The following is a 17,305-nucleotide window of genomic DNA, read 5'->3' on the forward strand; positions in this document are numbered from 1 at the left end:
AGTTCAATCCCCAGTACCCCTCCCTCCAAAAAAAATCATTGAGAGAAGAAGAGCAGTAATATTTTTAGTAAGATGGCATTTATAAAAATCTTGCCAACAGGTAACACTTCATTGGGAGGGACAGGTCTTGGTACTCAAATATTTAACTAGAATTATAATGTAAATCATACAATCCAATAAATACGTCAAAGATTTTAAAATATATTCCTTTATTCTCTAAATTACAGCACAAATGGCTCATCAATTTAATCTTATAATATCCAAGTTATTTGTTAATTTTCTGTAAATGTCTGCATGACCTTTAGTGTAAATGGTACTGCCGTTTGGTTTGGGCCATGCTGTAACGTAGGGAAGGGCGGCAAACTCTCCCAGCCATGTGACCAGGTGGCTTGTAGCCTCAGTAAGTGGACAATCTGCCTGCATACCAATGATATTGTAAATGGCATTGACTTCCAGTGTCTGCTTTACTAACTGCAATTAAACATTTTCTAGACCTTATCAAGAATTTTGAAGTCTCCATATGTCCCATATTGGGTGAGTAATGAAATAATTCCCTGAAGTATCTATTTAATTAGAGCCAGTCTAACCTTTTGGGTGGACGCAAGGAGCTGCTCATTGCTGGCCTCAGATTGCCTGAATCCTGACCTCTACCGCTGAGACTGTGGAAAAAGGAACCTACACCCCAGGTGACTTCTAGTGCCAGTCTGTTCTTATGAATACCTGGAATCCCTCCTTCTTTCTCATGGGTGCCCTGTGCTGTCAGGACTGGCAGCAGTAGACCAGGGCTGTCCTTCTCTGCCAGCCCACTTGCTCTTGCCTAGCTCAGAGGCTGCAGTTCCACACGTGGCCATGTGAGGGCGTCGCCAGGGAAGGGGCAGTTGGAGATGGTCACTTTCATGCCAGGATGTCCACACACTGAGGAGTCCGGGCTGCTGGGCCCAGGGGGCACACAGGGAATCTGACCCTCAGGAGTAATAGAGGGCTGATGAATACAGGGAATCCTTAGGGAGAGCACCCCAGGCCCTCTGGGGCCATAACCTAACTGCCCTAACTCCTCCCAGCCAGATGTTGCTGGATTGTAGTCAAGTGCAAAAGTTCTGGGGAAGGGCCCAGGTGGTGAGGGCTATTCACCAACTAGTACATAAGAAGTTCACTTTTTTTTGCTAATGAGTATAGCAGGGCATTATCAAAATAGACTGCTTGTCATGAAACCTATAATAAAGCCGAATAAGCAGGATTATATCAGTTCATGCCTCATAGTAAAAAAAATGAACAATTTTTTATCTCAGAGTGGTGTGAATATGCGTGATTATTGTCTTGAATTTAAAAACAGTCTAGGATTGGCCAAAACATTTTTGATTCTATTGCATGATATTAAAAAATCAGCATAAACAACAACAAATCTACTAAGGTATTATTTGGCACTGGTGACATTCTTTAGCAAAAGAACAAAATGGGAGAATTTTACCTTCCCAACTCCTCACTCCGGTGTCTGTGCCCTGCCCCGCCCCCCACTGCCTTTTCTGCAGAATGAGGTGGGTTGTGGCACACAGCCCTCATCTCTCTTCTTTCCCAGTCCTCGGCTGTCTTGATTTTGCTTTGGGGACCAGAATTCTTCCTTCTTTGAAGATGTCCAAAGAACAGGCACATCCAAACTTTTGTTCTGTAATAGCAAAGACTTCATTGATTATGATGTTAACTGCTTTTCAAAAATAGCCAAAGTTAAGATGCTAGATTTACAAAGAATGAGTGGCCTGTAGGTTTTTTTTTTTTTAAACTGCAGTCTTTTTTTTTTTTTTTTTTTTTAAATTTCTTAGTTGTAGTTGGATATAATTCCTTTATTTAATTAATTTATTTTTATGTGATGCTGAGGATCGAGCTCAGCGCCTCGACGTTTGAGGTGAGCACTCTACTGCTGAGCCACAACCCCAGCCCTGGCCTATAGGTTTTTTAACACAAAGATAAACATGAAATTCAATTACCAGATTTGTTATTTTCTGACTAAATTATATTTTAAATTTAACCCATCCAAATTGAATAAATTAAATAACTAATTTATACATTGCTCTAGTTTAAAAAAGGATCAAGGATAATTATACCTAATGGGATATTCAGGGAGCAAAATAAAATACAAGTTAGAGTCATAAAATAATATTTGTTTCATTTCTCCACCTCCATGTTCCTCGTTAACAACAGCAAAGGTCCCTTTTCCTCACCTCTTCTTTTTTCTTTTATTCTTTTTTTTTTTTTCCTTTTTTGCTACCAGGGATTGAACTCAGGGGCACTCAACCACTGAGCCACATCTCCAGCCCTTTTTTATATTTTATTTAGAGACAGGGTCTCACTGAGTTGCTCAGGGCCTTGCTAAGTTACTAAGGCTGGCCTTGAACTCTGGGTCCTCCTGCCTCAGCCTCTCGCCACTGGGATTACAGGCGTGTGCCACCACATCCGGCTTTCTTTATTCTTTCTCATATCTCCTCATGGTTTGAATGTTTTCAAAATTGTACATTTTCTGCTTAAAGAAGAACCAGCGAGTGGTGGAGTTCTGAATGCAGAAATTGCAGTTGGACAGGTCACCTGGGTTGGGGTCCTTCTGGGGCTGCGCAGGCTGCTCTAGGTGGACAAGGAAAGTGGCAGGCCCCTAACCTGGGTGGTTGCAGAGCAGTGAGGGTGACGTCGGGGGTGGGGAGTGGGGCAATAGGGCTGTGTATGTCTTGGAGGTTCATGTGGGTTCCTGAAGCTGGAGGAGCGAGTCCTGCTGTCATGTCCCTTTCTGGACCCTGTAGGTGGTGAAGCAAGCAATGAGTGTCCTTGTTTTGATGACATGTACAGACAACTCTGTTGGGACAGTGGTGGCTCTTGTAGTCCTTTTATCAGAGGAGATATTTTCTAGGTGGCCCTGGTTGGTTGGAAGTCCCAAATCTTACTTTTGGGGACCTGTGTGCCGTCAACTCTGATATGACAGATCAGCAGCTTTGCAGCTTGGTTTTCCTGACCATTTCTTTCCTTTAGTCCTTTCCTGCCCGGTACCCCCAGGCACGTTCTCACAGCCACCCCCTCACCCCACCACACACCACCCAGCAGCTATTTAAAAAGGAAACCTGGGAACATCAGAAGACAATGCTCTGGTCTGAAGAATAAGATGGAAAATGCCCTATCACCAGCGCCTACTGCATGCACAAGTCACCCCACTCACTCTTCACAACGACCCTGCAAGACTTTCCTTCCTCACTTAACCAATAAGGAAGTGAAGGCTTGGGGGTTTGGGAAGGCGCTGGCCTTTGGTCAAGTTCAGGGAGCCAGAGGCTCTCTAGTGGGGCTGGGCTTCAATGCACACTTGGTCAAGTCTCAACCCTAGGCCCTTCTTCCAGAGGGCACCCCTCCCAGCCTCAGGGCCCCTGGNTTTTTTTTTAAAAAAAAAAAAAAAAAAAAAAAAAAAAGAAAGAAAAAGAAAAGCATTTGCGAAGGTGCACGAACCCAAGCGTGTTACTCGCCACACTTTGGTTCTGCAGTGTTTTCGCCCTTTCAGAGGGTTTTTAATTCATGGCTGCAGGGAGGTGAGCCAGGTCTCTATCCATCTCTGCACCTGAGAGATGAGGACACTGAAGTTAAGTCACTTACATGGCAGGTCACCTCACTGGTGACATGTGGAACCTGTGCATTTGACCAGTCTGTCATGAAATGTGTTCCTGGGCACCTCCTCTGTGCCCAGTGCTCGGCCGTTGTCAAGGACGTGAAATGGCCCCTGGCTAGCTGAGGATGCACAGATGGCACTTGAGTGGGAGAGAACACAGTAGCTCAATGTGAGGGGTCCTTCAACTGGAGGGGAACACGGAGCTCTGGGCAGGGGAGATGAGGACGTGTTGGAGTGGAAAACAGGCACTGGGTAGCTGTGGTGTGAGGCTGAAGTGTGGGCAGTGGGTCAGTGATCTGCTGCTGGGTCAGTGCTCCTGAGGGACAGAACAGTGTGGGGACTACTGGCTCCTGCATAGGAGTTCACCATATCCTGTGTTCTGGTCCCCAGACAGAATGCTTTACTGTTGGTGATGATAAATTCCATATCTGCTAGTTGTTATGCCTTCAAATACAAAGGCACGGGAAGTTAAAAGTCCAGTGTCCATCTCCTTTTCTCCTGGACCACCCCCCCCCCCATGAACACACCTAACAGTTTAGCACCCTGGGGTGTCTCTCTCCCTCTCTCTCTTAGTCCTTGATGGACCTTTATTCTACTCATTTATTTATGTGTGGTGCTGAGAATCCAACCCAGTGCCTCACATGCTAGGCAAGCGCTCTGCCACTGGGCCCCAGCCCCAGCCCTAGGCTGTCTCTTTTTGGACATTCTTGTGAGTGGTCACCTGTGTGGGACTCTGCCCTGGCCCACCCTGCCCTGCCTTCCACCAATGGGCTCAGCCCTGCACTGCTGAGAAGTGTGTCTGGGATATTGAGTCCCCCACTGTTCAGGGTCAGCTGCTGGGTCAGTGCTCCTGTCAAGTGGTTCCCTGTTCACAGTGGTCCTCTCTGGATCCCCATGACTATGTCCTCCCTTGACCCCTTCAGCTCTGGAGATGGTCACAGGCCCCTGGTGCTTTACGCTCCCTTTCAACTTGATAAATAAACCCTTTTAGTCAACTTTTCTCAAATCACCCCACCACGAGTTTTTTGGGAGCCTGATTAATAATAAGCACAGATTGTTTTATAATTTGCATCTGTGTGTAAAACTAGTTTTTTTTTTTTTTTGAGGTTAGCATAGTATCCCATGTGAGTTATTTGTAGCATGAGGCCCCTGTTGGTCAGTACTGAGGCCTGGGTTCAGTTTTTCTCTCTGGTATCAAGGCATTCCCATGCACGGGCTCTTCCCTGAGTGGAGGCTGGAGTGGAGGTGCACAGGCTGGACTCAGGCTGGCCCGGAGCTCCCTGCGGCCACTTACTTCCTTCCAGTCTTGCTTCCCCATCTGTCCAACCGTGCTGCGCACCGTGCAGAGCATCAGCCCTTGAGAGCCGCTGGGTAGCTGTGGTGTGAGGCTGAAGTGTGGGCAGCGGGCAGCCGGCCTCCTGGGGAGGCTGCTGAAGGCTCCATGTGTCTTTTGTGGTACACACTCACAGGCACATCCTAGCATACTCATGGACGGCAGAAATATTGCTTTCTAGAGGAAGCCCTGAGAGAAAACCAGCTGTTAGCATTAATTGAAAGAAAAAAAAAAAAAGATTTTGAGAAAGGATGGTTCTTAGAATGAAGTTTCATGTGATATGTTCTTGGGTCATTTGGGGAAACCCTGAAGAGGAAACTTGTCACTGCAAGGCGGGGGCACATGCAGCTGCCCTTGGCCCCTCGGCTCTGGCCAGGTCCCTCCTGATTGTGCGACAAGGCCCGGCTCCTGAGGCACTGGACGTGACAGCCACTGGTCCTTTCCACTATAAGGACGCACAGCCCGCGGCCTCCTGTTAGGTGCTTCCTGGCCACTGGCTCCAGTGTCACAGAGTGGGACATGAGACTCTGGCCCAGGCAAGGACCAGGCAGCCTCCTCCCACCGTCCTCCAGGGGTCCGCAGCCAGGCACGGCGGCAGCCGGCAGGGGGCGCTGCCGCCCAGCACATGGGGCACCCACCAAATGGCTTTGTCCACCGGAGTCGTGGGCTTTGCCTTTCCAGCTGGTTTAGAAACTGACTGTTCTCTTCTCACTTCTGCCTCTTTCTCCTTCCCCCAAGAGGGCCCCATGTTGGTCTGCTGGGTTACATCCTCCTTTGCTGGACTCACCAGGAATCCCAGAGCTGCGGGTGTAGGGATGAAGGGTGGTGGGGACACAGCCCTTATGGACTTTATCATCCAGCAGAGAGATGGGTCAGCTGGAAGGGGAACTCACAGCATACGGCAACCCAGGACAAGTTGGCCATTCTAATTGGGTACCAGCCACTTTTCAGGCATTATCTCATTTAACCCACATTGGTGGTAGTATTACTGTTCCCACTGCAAAGAAGAAGAAACAAAGGGTCAGAGAAACAAAACAAGCTGCCCTAAACCTCAGGGTGGTGGGTGGGGAGGGCATCACTGACATTTTCAGACAGAATGGCCGAACCCATGTTCTCTCTGCTGCACCCCTGTGGGTCCAAACAGAGGCAGCTGTGGGTCGTGTGCATGGACAATTAGGGTGTGTGCTGTGGGGGCTGCCTGAGCTGGGGCAGCAGCCCAGGAGCTTCTTGAGGGTCTGAGTGAAGAGTACATCAGGGATATGCAGAGCACGGGCTGCAGAAAATACAAATGGGATTGGCTGAGGGGGCACTGCTGGGCTGACCAGGCTGGGAGGGAGGAAGCTCCTCCAAGAAGATCCAGGAGTGCACGCGCCTGCTTCACGGCCCAGATGTTTACCTAAAATATCTTTTAGCAGGAGAACCAACACCCAAGCCTGGTGAGCTCAAGCCCTGGGTGTGAGAACACAGGGGGAAGGTCCATCTGGCTGACCTGTGGCAGGGGTGGAGGGCAGGCAAAAGCAGATCCTAGTTGACATTCACTGGGGTCTCCCTTGGGGAGTGGCAGGGACGTCATCTGGAAATCACAGCTCCTTAGGGGAGGGTGTGGGCTGCAGTGGAGGAGCTGGGCAAACACGTAACCAGAGCATGGAAACTAAACTGAGTGGTCCCCCAGGGGCCTAGATTCAGTTGGCAGAACCATCTCTTATCCGCTGGCCTGTCTCCCAGGCGGGGTACTGTGCTCAGGCTCCTGTTGCAGCGCTAAGCCTCAGCTCCCTAATCCCTGCCTGCAGAGCAGCCTGTGCAGCCGCGGGCAGACTTCTTAGCAAGTCACTGCACCCAGGATGAGTGACGAGCTTATCCAGATGGGCTGGTCAACATGCCAAACTGTCTTCCCCTGGGATCTGCAGGTACCTGCTGGGCAAGGCTCCTGCTGCTTGCCCAGGTGGGAATTAGAGAAAAGTGCCCAGAATCCTTGGCAGCACAGTGTGGCAAATGGAATTCAGACTCCACGGGGGCCTCTTAACAGGTCCCATTGCTCAGTGCATAGACTGCACAATTGTACACCGAGGTGCTGCTGACAGAGGCTGGTTCTGTAAAGGACTGACAGCCCTGTGAGAGGGAATTCATCAGAAAGGAGGGAAGCCCCAGGTGTGAGTGTGTGCAGAGCGAGGCCAGAGGTATCTGCAAGCTGGGTGATGCACAGAGTGGTCACCTCCACCTGGAAGGTTCAGGCAAAAGCAGATCCTGGTTGACAGGAGAAGGTATTCAGGAAGAAAAGGAGGAAGGGCCCAGGGGCTGAAGGAATAACCTGTGCCCGGGTCTGGGCAGTAGGGTTGAGGTGGGGACTGCAGGGGACAGGGAGTGGTGTCAGAGGGAGTGGCCCGGCCTTTGGCAGGTGTTCTGTGGTTTAGGCCCAGGCCAGGCTGAGCCAGCCAGAGTGAAGGACAGGAGAGGAGGTGACTCTGCTTTTTCCTAGAGATTTATTCCCTCACCATATCCATGGTCTTCCCCCAAACTCCTATCAATAGTCCCAAGCCGTCTCCTGCCCATTGCTCCAGCTCCTGCTGGGAACCAGGGAGAGTTATTCTCAAGCGGAAATGTCCAGGAGGCTGCAGGAGCAAGCGCAGCTGCACACATGTGTCTGCTTGGATGACCCAGGGACAGGGTGGGCAATGGGAGCTGGGAAGGAGCAAGCCCCCACTCTTGGGTGGCCTGGGAGAACTTCTGCCCTGTGCACTGCCCTGGTGTGCGGCTAAGTCACATGCCTTCCCCTTGGCGTCCCTGTGGAAGGGTCCAGCCAGGACCCAGGGTGCAGACTGTTCTCATGCCATGATTATTTGTCTTCTGCCTGGTGGGTGGCAGCATCTCAAGAGACCGAGTCCTGCCTCTCACCCACATGTGCCAGAGTGTAGACCTAGGTTTGATTTGACGTAGCCAAAGAATTTAACTGTTTTTCTTTTAAGTTCTGTGTTCTGCTTTGGGAAGGTGTGGGAAAGATGCTGGAAGGGATCCCTTGACTGCTGTTGACGGGGAAGGGATGGCAGAGTGCAGACCATGGCCGGCAGGCATCCGCATCCCCGGGGCCAACCCCCATGCTGGGCTGTCCTAACAAGAACTTGAACTGAACCGAACCGTGACCCCCAAATTGGAAAACACTGCCCCGATTCACTGAACCCGAACCGAATCCAAATATTATTATTTTTGACTGAACTCTGAATTCAACTAATGTTTTCTCTTAAATACCTACCAAACCAGTTTGAACTAGACACAAACATATGTGTTTTCTAAAACTATTGAACCTGAACTTCAAAATAATCTCCTATCTGAGGTGAAGTGAGACTTTATTTACTTGGGAATATCCTATTCACAGCAGCCAATAAAGCCCCCTCTTATGGTAGACAGAGCTTTATTTCTCTAGCACTTTAATTTTGCTTCTCATTTTTTTTTTAAAAATGGGGGCATAATCTGCATACAGTCCGATGCACTGACCTTAAAGTACAGTTTGACAAGTTTGCACAAACACAATATGCTCCAGGAAGTCACCCAGTCAGGACACAGCACATTTGCATCAGCCCAGAGAATTCTGCCCTTCCAAGCTGTCTTGCTCCTGCTCAGATTCTGTCTCCTCTGGTTTTTCTTTTGAGGCCTATGAACACCCACTGCCTTCACTTTGGAAAGAGGGAACACAAATATGATGATACCCATCATATGGACAAGAGAACTGAGGCTCAGAGACCGCAAAAGTTTCCAAGTTTGGAAAGCTTGATAGTGGCAGAGCTGGAACCATCCAGATGCTGATCTCGAAGCTTCTTCTCCATCTCAAGCCATCTGCTGAACTGAATACCTCGATGGGGCTTCATGCTCAGGCCATAAGCAGGGAGGGTCCACCCATCTTTAAGTCCTCTCAGACAAAAGCCATTGTGTGGCATTCTGGGCTGGGCCACCCCAGCAGACAGGACCTTCTGCTCCTCAGGCCTCTGTCCATCCCTGTGGCAGCAGCCCGGCTCAGGGGGCGCCAGTCCCCCGTCTCCAGCCTGCCTTGTGTGGCTGTCTGCCGGTCTCTGGCTGCTTGTGTGTAGACAAACTGCATCTGACCCCCGAGACGCAGCGCCTGTCTCCCTGAGCTGCAGAGCAAGAGAACATTGACCAGGTTCCCAGGCTGGGTTTCCTGGGGAAACATTTTCCAGAGCCTACAACAATGTTGTATTTGATTTGATTTTTCCCCCCTTTACAGGCGATTGTGTGGTTTGGGGTGTTTTGCTGCTAGTTATAATCCAATAAAGAGCAGCTGCTGAGATTTTTCCAAGAGGGCCGCTTTCAACCGCCCTCGTTGAAAATGCTCTAATTTATTTCAGTCGCTTGTGGGGAACCAGCCTGAGCTCAAAACAAAGGCGTCCTGTGCTGATGTAATTGCCCCATGAGTTTCTCCCTAGCTCAGGGCCTGCTGATACTCTGGGGGAGGCCCAGGAAGGAGCCTCCTTGCTCAGTGCCTGAGGCTATCCATAGCCACCTTGCTGCCCTCTAAGCCTCTCAGGACAGGAACCAAGATGTTCTTCATGGCTGGCCCAGTTCCACTGGCTCACAGGGCTGGGACATCAGTCAATCACACCTGAGTGTGAATTAATTGGATCATTCTTCTCTGTAACATGTAGTGGAGCCCTGCCCACCAGGGGGCTGGGAATTTGGATGAAAGGGTTGATGGAGACAGAATTTCAGCTAAATGGACCTTCAGTGGGTGCAGGCTTGATGGAATCTCTAATCGGGAGCTCTGGGTACTTTGGGGATGGGGGGAAGGGAAGACACTCTAGGGAGAGAGAGGTATGGTAAGAACTGGAGTCAATATGCTCTTGATAATCCCAGTTCACCTATTCCGTCTCCCACTGTGTCATGAAGCCCCTCCAGCAGGGACTGAAATGGTTAAAGGTGCTTAGGCATCTTTGATTCGCCTCAGCACCTTTCTTCTTGGTAGCACAAGGGCCTCCTGGACTCTAAATTCCGAAATGGTGGCCCCATGGCACAGGATTTGTGAAGAGTTCTTGCTACTTGTCAGCTCACAGATACGCCTCTGATGGGATCACACCGACACACCACCTGTGTGGCTATAACTGTGTTTCCAGGTGAGGGACTCCAAGGGCCCACTGAGCAGTCCTCCCCAACACCATTTTCCATTTCATTTGCAAAGTGATTTCCCTAGACCCATGGGGATCTATTTCTTTCCAAGTCAGAGGAAGTCACATGCCAGGGAACATTTGCCTGGGAGATATCCTGAGGTGCCACAACTTCCCCTCCATCCCGAGTCCCACCTCTGCTTAGAACCACCTGGAAGAACAAAGGAGTCAGTGGGCAGAGTCTCACTGGGTGGAAGTGGGGTCTCTTGGGTCTTTCTCTGGGCAGTTATGCACCCTGGCACAGTGTGCATGCAGAAGGGTTCCAGGCTCTGAAAATCCAGATTTTTGGGGTTCACAGCTTTCCAAGATTCTACCTTAGTTCTTCTGATGTGGGACTCAAGCGTCTTCATTTTTATTTCAAAAAATCTTTAGTATGAATGCTTATGTGGACAATTTAAGGAAATACCAAGCACAGTGTCCTATTGGCAGTTCCAGAGTCCACTGAGCATTTTTGCACCTTTCCCTCCTGTATTTATTTTGTGTGCATTTCCATTTGGGCCAGAACTACATACCTAGTGTTGTGTTTTTTTTCTTTTTTGAATATCATGCATATTTCCCCATGACTTTTTTTTCTTTTTTTTTTTTTTAAGAGGCTATTTATTTTTTAGTTTCAGGTAGACACAATATTTTTTATTTCTATGTAGTTCTGAGAATCGAACCCAGTGCCTTATGCATGCTAGGTGAGCGCTCTAGCACTGAGCCACAACCCCAGCCCTCCCCATGACTTTCATGACTTTTTGAGCGAATGGTCTGTATGGGCTGTGCATGGGGGAATCTCTGCACTTCTGATTACTTCCTTGAGATGGGTTCCCGTGTGTGTGAGAAACTCCACAGTAGACTTTTAAATGCTTAGTTTATGTCTTGGGCTGGGTTCCACCTCTGCAGTGCACCTACCTCCTGTTTTCTGCTAATAGGGAGAATTTGCCATTTTTTCCCTTAGTTTTAAAATTACAGAAGCAGCGTATGCTCAAGGGGGACCAATCAAGTCACACAAAGGTGCGTGAAACCAAGGCACACAGTTGTCTCTTTCCACCTCCATGTCCACCGCTCCCCTCCCAAGGAACCATTCTTTTGGGGTGTATCCTTGCATACCGTTCTCTTCAGTCTTGTTTGTATTTTTAATAAACTCCCCAGGTGCTGCATGGGAAGATTGGGAATGACTGGTACAGGGTAAAAGGACTGGGAATCAGAGACCCTGAAGCCCCGAGAGCCAGTCCCTACCCAGTCGACTCACCAGCTCTGGGAAGTGAGCACAGTAAACCCCGAGGCCTCTCTCCTGGCTGCAGAATATGGATAATGATATCTTTATTGCATGTTCCTAAGATTGTTCTGAGATTAGATTAGCCTAAAACAAACAAACAAATGATGTAAAACTAAACAGGATGCCTAGTTAAATTTAAATTTCAGATAAACAATGAATAATTTCAGCTGGGGCCATAATTCAGTGGTAGAGCACTTGCCTAGCACATGCAAGGATCTGGGTTCCAGCCCCAGGACCACAAAAGAAACCCCCAAAGAGCAGATTTAAGAAAACAATGAATACTTTTATCGTTTTGATTTCATTTGATCTGGCAGCCTACATGAGCAGGGACATGGGGAACTGACTGTGGAATGGGCCCCCGTTGACCCTCCTCTTAGGCAGAGAGGGCTTTAGGGGAGATCAGGGTTTATCCATCCCTGGACTTGAGGCAGCCCCCAAGCACTGACAAGTGGCAGGAAACAGGAGTCCCTGAAGCAGCAGGAGTCAGGTGGTGTTTATTGAGCACCTGCTGTGTGCCAGGCCTTTGGTGAACACCCAAGTCTCTGTGCTTGTCCTGCTTGCTGGTGCTGACCCTGCCCTGACTCCCTTGCCTTCCCAGTCCTTTGCCCAGGTTCCATTTCCAATTTCTGCTTCATCTGGCAGCATATTTGGAAATGCTTCTTGGACTTGAGCCCTTAACTTTCTATATAGGTCCTCGAGTGACCTGACACAGAGGCCCTGGGCAAAGAGTGAGTTCCCCCCCAAAATCCTGTCCTTTCAGTAGGACTGGCCCATCTGACCTCCTCTTGGGTTCCTCTGCCTTCTCTCAAGTTTTTCATTTGGGTGTGAGTGGGTGGCATGGGTGGTACATTTGGGGAATCCTGGGACCCCTCCTCTGGCCTCCCTGTTATAGTTTGGGTCTTAATGTCTCCCAAGGCCTGTGTGTTAAAGACTTAGATCCCAACTTGGAACTGTTGACAGGTGGTAAAACCTTAAGAGGTGGGACCTAGCAGGAGCTTTTCTGGACACCGGGCGCATGTCCTTGAAGTGGGCAGTGGGACTCTGGCCGCTTTTCTTTTTCTTTCTCCTCCTGGCCATGAGAAGTTCGCTTCCCCATGGGCTCTCCACCATGATGTTCTGCCTCCCTGCTGGCCCAGGAGAGTCAGGGTCAATTGACCATGGACTGAAAGCTCCAAAACTGTGAGCCAAAAAATAAACCTTTTCTCCTCATACATGATCTCAGGAACTTGTCACAGTAACAGAAAGCTCACACGCTCCCTTTCCTTGATGCGTTACACAGAGCTTATTTTGGGGTATCACTGGACAGAGGCAGAGAGGTAGAGAGGTCTGGCTGTTGCCCTTCATTTCCTGGGGATACTTCATTTCCTGGGGCTGCCCATCATGGTGCTCTCCTTGCAGTGCCCTTGACCCTTTGGCAAGTCTCACATGGTGTCCCCACCCCACCAGGTCCTCCACCAGCTACTGGATCCCCACAAGACAGAAAAATATTCTGCTCAAGACAACTGAGCTCAGTACAGTCTTGTTCTAAATAGTATGCCATTTCAATCTGTATTGGACTAGAGACCAGTGGCATTTCACCAGAGACAGAGGCACTAGAGGGCATGCTGATGTTGGAAAACGTTCTCCCCTCCATGAGCCGTGTCACTGGAACAGCCACCCTCCTCCTTCTAGGAGCTGAGTTTAAGAACCTTCTGGGCCTCATGCTGTCCCCTGGTCTCCACTGTCTCGGTCCTGGGAGATTAGAAATGCAAACTTTTGGAGGTGTTATTTCTCACAGATCAAATCACTAGCACTATGATGTCTATTTACAAATAATGGTAGTAATAATATCTCAAACAGCATGTACATTTTTCAAACACCAATTTTAATAAGATTTCAAACAACACTGAGAAGACAACACCCTCTTCCCAATTCATCTCTTCATCTCCCAATTTGCCACGATGAGCAGTTTGGGTCATAACCTTCTAGACTTTTCTATACATGAATTTCTTTCTTTTTTGTTTCTTTTTCTTTTCTTTTTTTAGGGGACGTACGCTACACATGTTGTTCTGTAATCACACTTTTTTATACTCAGCCATATGTCATAAGCAGACCACTTTCGCTGATCCTTTGAATTGTGATGACCTGTGGTTGGTTCCAGTCCTCATGGCCTCTACTCCTGATTGACAACTCATTCCTACCTGATATTTGATGTGAGTAGCTCCATCCACTTTAAGGCTGAGCACAGCTGGGCAAAAGGCTGCTGTGTCCACACAGCTAGGAAGGAGCAGAGCCACTTGCTCTTGAGGCCTGACTCAGGTCTTCTCCACTTCCTCACCACCACCTCCTCCAGGGGCAGAGTGCTTCAGAGCCACACTTTGCAGTATGTCCATGTGAACCCAGTGCCCTGAGGATGGTGTTAACTGCAGACTCTGGGTGGGCCTGAGGCTGCCTTCTTAACAAGCTCCCAGGGGATGCTCATGCTATTGGTCTGGACCCCACTTTGAGCAGTGAAGCTTTAGTTAAAATGCAAAGTGTCCAGAGGCTTTTTAAGGAGTAAGGGGCAAGTTAAGGGGGAGACATTTGTGGTGTGTGTGTGCTTTCACTGACCTCCTATCTGATGGTCTCTTGGATCACAAACACCGTAAGCATCTGGGTTAGATGAGCCCCCAGACCCCACAGTGCTAGAGCTGAAGGGCCACAAGGGACTGGCTGGTCAGAAGCCTGGGCCCATCCAGGAGCCTGACTTGCCCCAGGCCTCTGGGAGGCACGGCTGAGCCCAATGACGTGACAACAGAACCTAGCCAGAACTTTCTACCTGGGCAAGCTCAAGGGCGCTGGGAACTGGATATTACACATGGGCATTAGCGGCTCCTGTTCCCCATCCTCATCCAAGGTCCTGCTTCCTGTGCCTCATCATTAGGGTTGCAGAGCTGCACTTGAAGGGCTGACTGGGATGATGGAGTGTGTGGCTTTCTGTGTGGAAATGCTGTGTCCAGCTTTAGCCCTTTGGCAGTGCCCTACTCTCTGGCTCCATCCACAGGAAGGGGCCACTCATGGGGCTCAGCAATCAAAGTCCTTTATCCCCTGCCTTCCAGCACACCTCTGTCGCCTGTTAGCCACGGAATATCCATTCATTCATCTTCCACTCAACGAAATGTCTGTGTATCTCTTACCAGGTGCCAGGAATAGCCCTCGAGGCTGTGGCAGGATTGAATGGTAAGTGAACCAGGGTCCTTGCCCTGAAGAGGGAGAGGACTTTGCTAACCCAAAGTCCTGGCTTTGGGTTAACAGTCTTGAATGGCTCAGTTAAAGGTCAGTCCCTCCCTAAGCTGGTGGTTCTCCAGTAATGTCCCAGATGTGTTTTGAGGGTTATGCATGAAGGTCTTAGCAGGTGCCAGGCAACCGGGTGTTGTGAAGATTCTGTGGACTGTTGAGGGGAGGGAGGCTGCTGACGTGATGCGTGGGAGTGTTGGTCATGGGTGGTGCCTGCCCCCAAGATGCAGGTTGGTAAAGGCAGTGGCAAGAACGGGTACACTGAGGCAAGCCTTGCCCCCCTCGCTGGTGCTACCCACTGTCTTTGCATGTGTGGTGGAAGTTTGGCTGTGTTGGTGGGAGCCAGTGGAGGGCGGAGTGATTTATTGCTGTAGGCGTCCCACCTCTCCAAACTTCTCTGGGAGCCAGGGGTGATGTCGCAGTGGGTAAGACCAGCTAAGTACCTGGTAGATCCCAGACGTGCTCTCTAGCCCTGAGTCTAAGCTGCGAGGTGGGGTGCAGGGTCCTGGCTTGGCCCAGGTGGCTCCTGCTCCCTGGAGGAAGGCCAGGCAGAGCTTCTGGTCCTACTCACTGTTTAATGAAAATCAGCACATGGTGGCCCCAGGGTTTCTCCCACGCCTCTGAGCCTGGCACCTTGGACGCCTGGAGTTGCTGGGGCTCCCAGCAATACTAACACTTGGAAAACAATCCGGGTCTTCTCTCTCCTCCTTAGTATGGGTAATAGTCCTTTATCGAGCACCTACTGGATCTCCACTGGTGCACACTGCTAAGGCCTTCACATACCTGCCCAGACTTGAATCTCCTTGTTTTATAGGCAAGGAAGACAAAGCTGAGGGGCCCAGAACCTGCCCCTGTTCACACAGCTGAGATGCCCACAGGGACTCTCCAAGTCAGCTCACACAGCTCATGCTCTCCTGCCTTGTTTTGTTTTTAAATATATATTTTTTAGTTGTTGATGGACCTTTATTTATTTATTTTTATGTGGTGCTGAGAATTGAACCCAGAGCCTCATGCATGCTAGGCAATCAGTCTTCTACTGAGCTGAAACCCCAGCCCCCTCCCCTTGATTTAACTTGCAGGATTTAGGTTAGATGATGAAAAAAAAAAAAAATGTCCCCAAATCCACGTGTCTGGCTCAGTGCTGTCATCTGCTGCTTTTTGGGTGTGTAAAGATCAGATCCTGTTTGGGCCAAGGAGGAGAAAGGGGAATGGAGGAAGGAGAAAGGAAGAAGGCGGGGGAGGCTTCGTTCTTCTCCTGCCCCTCCATGGCTTGCTTCCCTAAGCCTCAGGCTCCTTGGAGGGAGAAAACAGGAACTATAAAAGTGACCCCCTCCTCCTGCTTGTTAGCACTAGGGACAACTGAGGCCCTGAGATGATCCCCCCCACCCCCAGCAGCTTTGTTTGAGAAGATCTAGCTCCAGGTTAGTCCTGTCTGACTGACTTGCTGGTTGGGCGAACTTTGTGTAGGACCTAAATGTGGTGGTAGTAGGAGGCAGGGCCTCTGGGGGTGATTAGGTCATGACAGTGGGGCCCTCAAGGATGAGATTAGCGTCCAGCTCTCTTTCTACCACATGAGGACCCAATGGGAAGTGGGTAGTACACAGCAGAAGAGGGTCTCTCCAGAACTCGACCACGCTGGCCCCTGATCTTGGTCTTTTAGCTTCAGAGCTGTGAGAAATAGACTTCTGCTATTTATGGGCCACCGTGTCTTTGACAATTTGTTACAGCAGTCTAAACTGCTATACCCTGATGGCCTGAAGAAGGGTATATTTTGCTGTGTCCAATAAGCATGTCCAAAACATAAATGTGTGTGTGCTATTAGATTGTCTGAATGCCTGTAACTTAGATGCACTGGGAGGACAGGGATGGTGGGTGGGGCTCCTGCAGAGGTGCTTTGCAAAGAAAGGAATCCTTTGGCACTGGGGGTGGAAGTTGGATACACCTTCTCCAAAGTGACCTCTAAAGGAGACTTTCAAAAAGGGGTTAGCATTCTGGGTGTGGTGGCACATGCATGTAATCCCAGAGGCTCAGGGGGGCAGAGGCAGGAGGATCACAAGTTCAAGGCCAGCCTCAGCAATTTAGCAAGGTTCTAAGCAATTTAGTAAGACCCTGTCTCAAAAGAAAAAGAACTTGGGATGTGGCTCAGGGGTTAAGAACCCTTGGGTTCAATTCCTGGTACCAAAACAAACAAACAAACAAATAATATAAAGAAAGAAAATAAAAATAAAAAAATAAAAAAGGTGTTATCTTAACATGGGGGTCTCCTAGACAATAAGAGGGTCTCTTGTAATTAGGGAGACATGGACTACTATGAACCAGAGGTCCTGGGTTTGGTATCGGACCTCTTCCTGGGTTGACTCATGTCACTCTGGGCCTCAGACAGCTCCTCTGAAGTGGGGCAGGGAGGCCAGCCCTTCCCAGCTTTTACTTACTGTGCACACGGATGGCCAGGGGACCTTGACAAAATGCAGGTTTTGTCTTGGTGGATCTGAGAAGGGGCTTGAAATACCGTATTTTTAGCCAGTGCCCGGTGATGCCGGTCTGCTGGTTACAGACCCCACGGGGAGCAGTGATGCTCTAGAGAATGTCCGAGAAGCCCTTCCATCCTGAACATCCCAGACTGCGGTTTTGAGATGGGAAGACAGAAACTGGGT

This window comes from Marmota marmota, unplaced genomic scaffold, assembly GCF_001458135.2.
Source record: "Marmota marmota marmota unplaced genomic scaffold, marMar, whole genome shotgun sequence".
In the NCBI taxonomy this organism is placed as follows: Eukaryota; Metazoa; Chordata; class Mammalia; order Rodentia; family Sciuridae; genus Marmota; species Marmota marmota.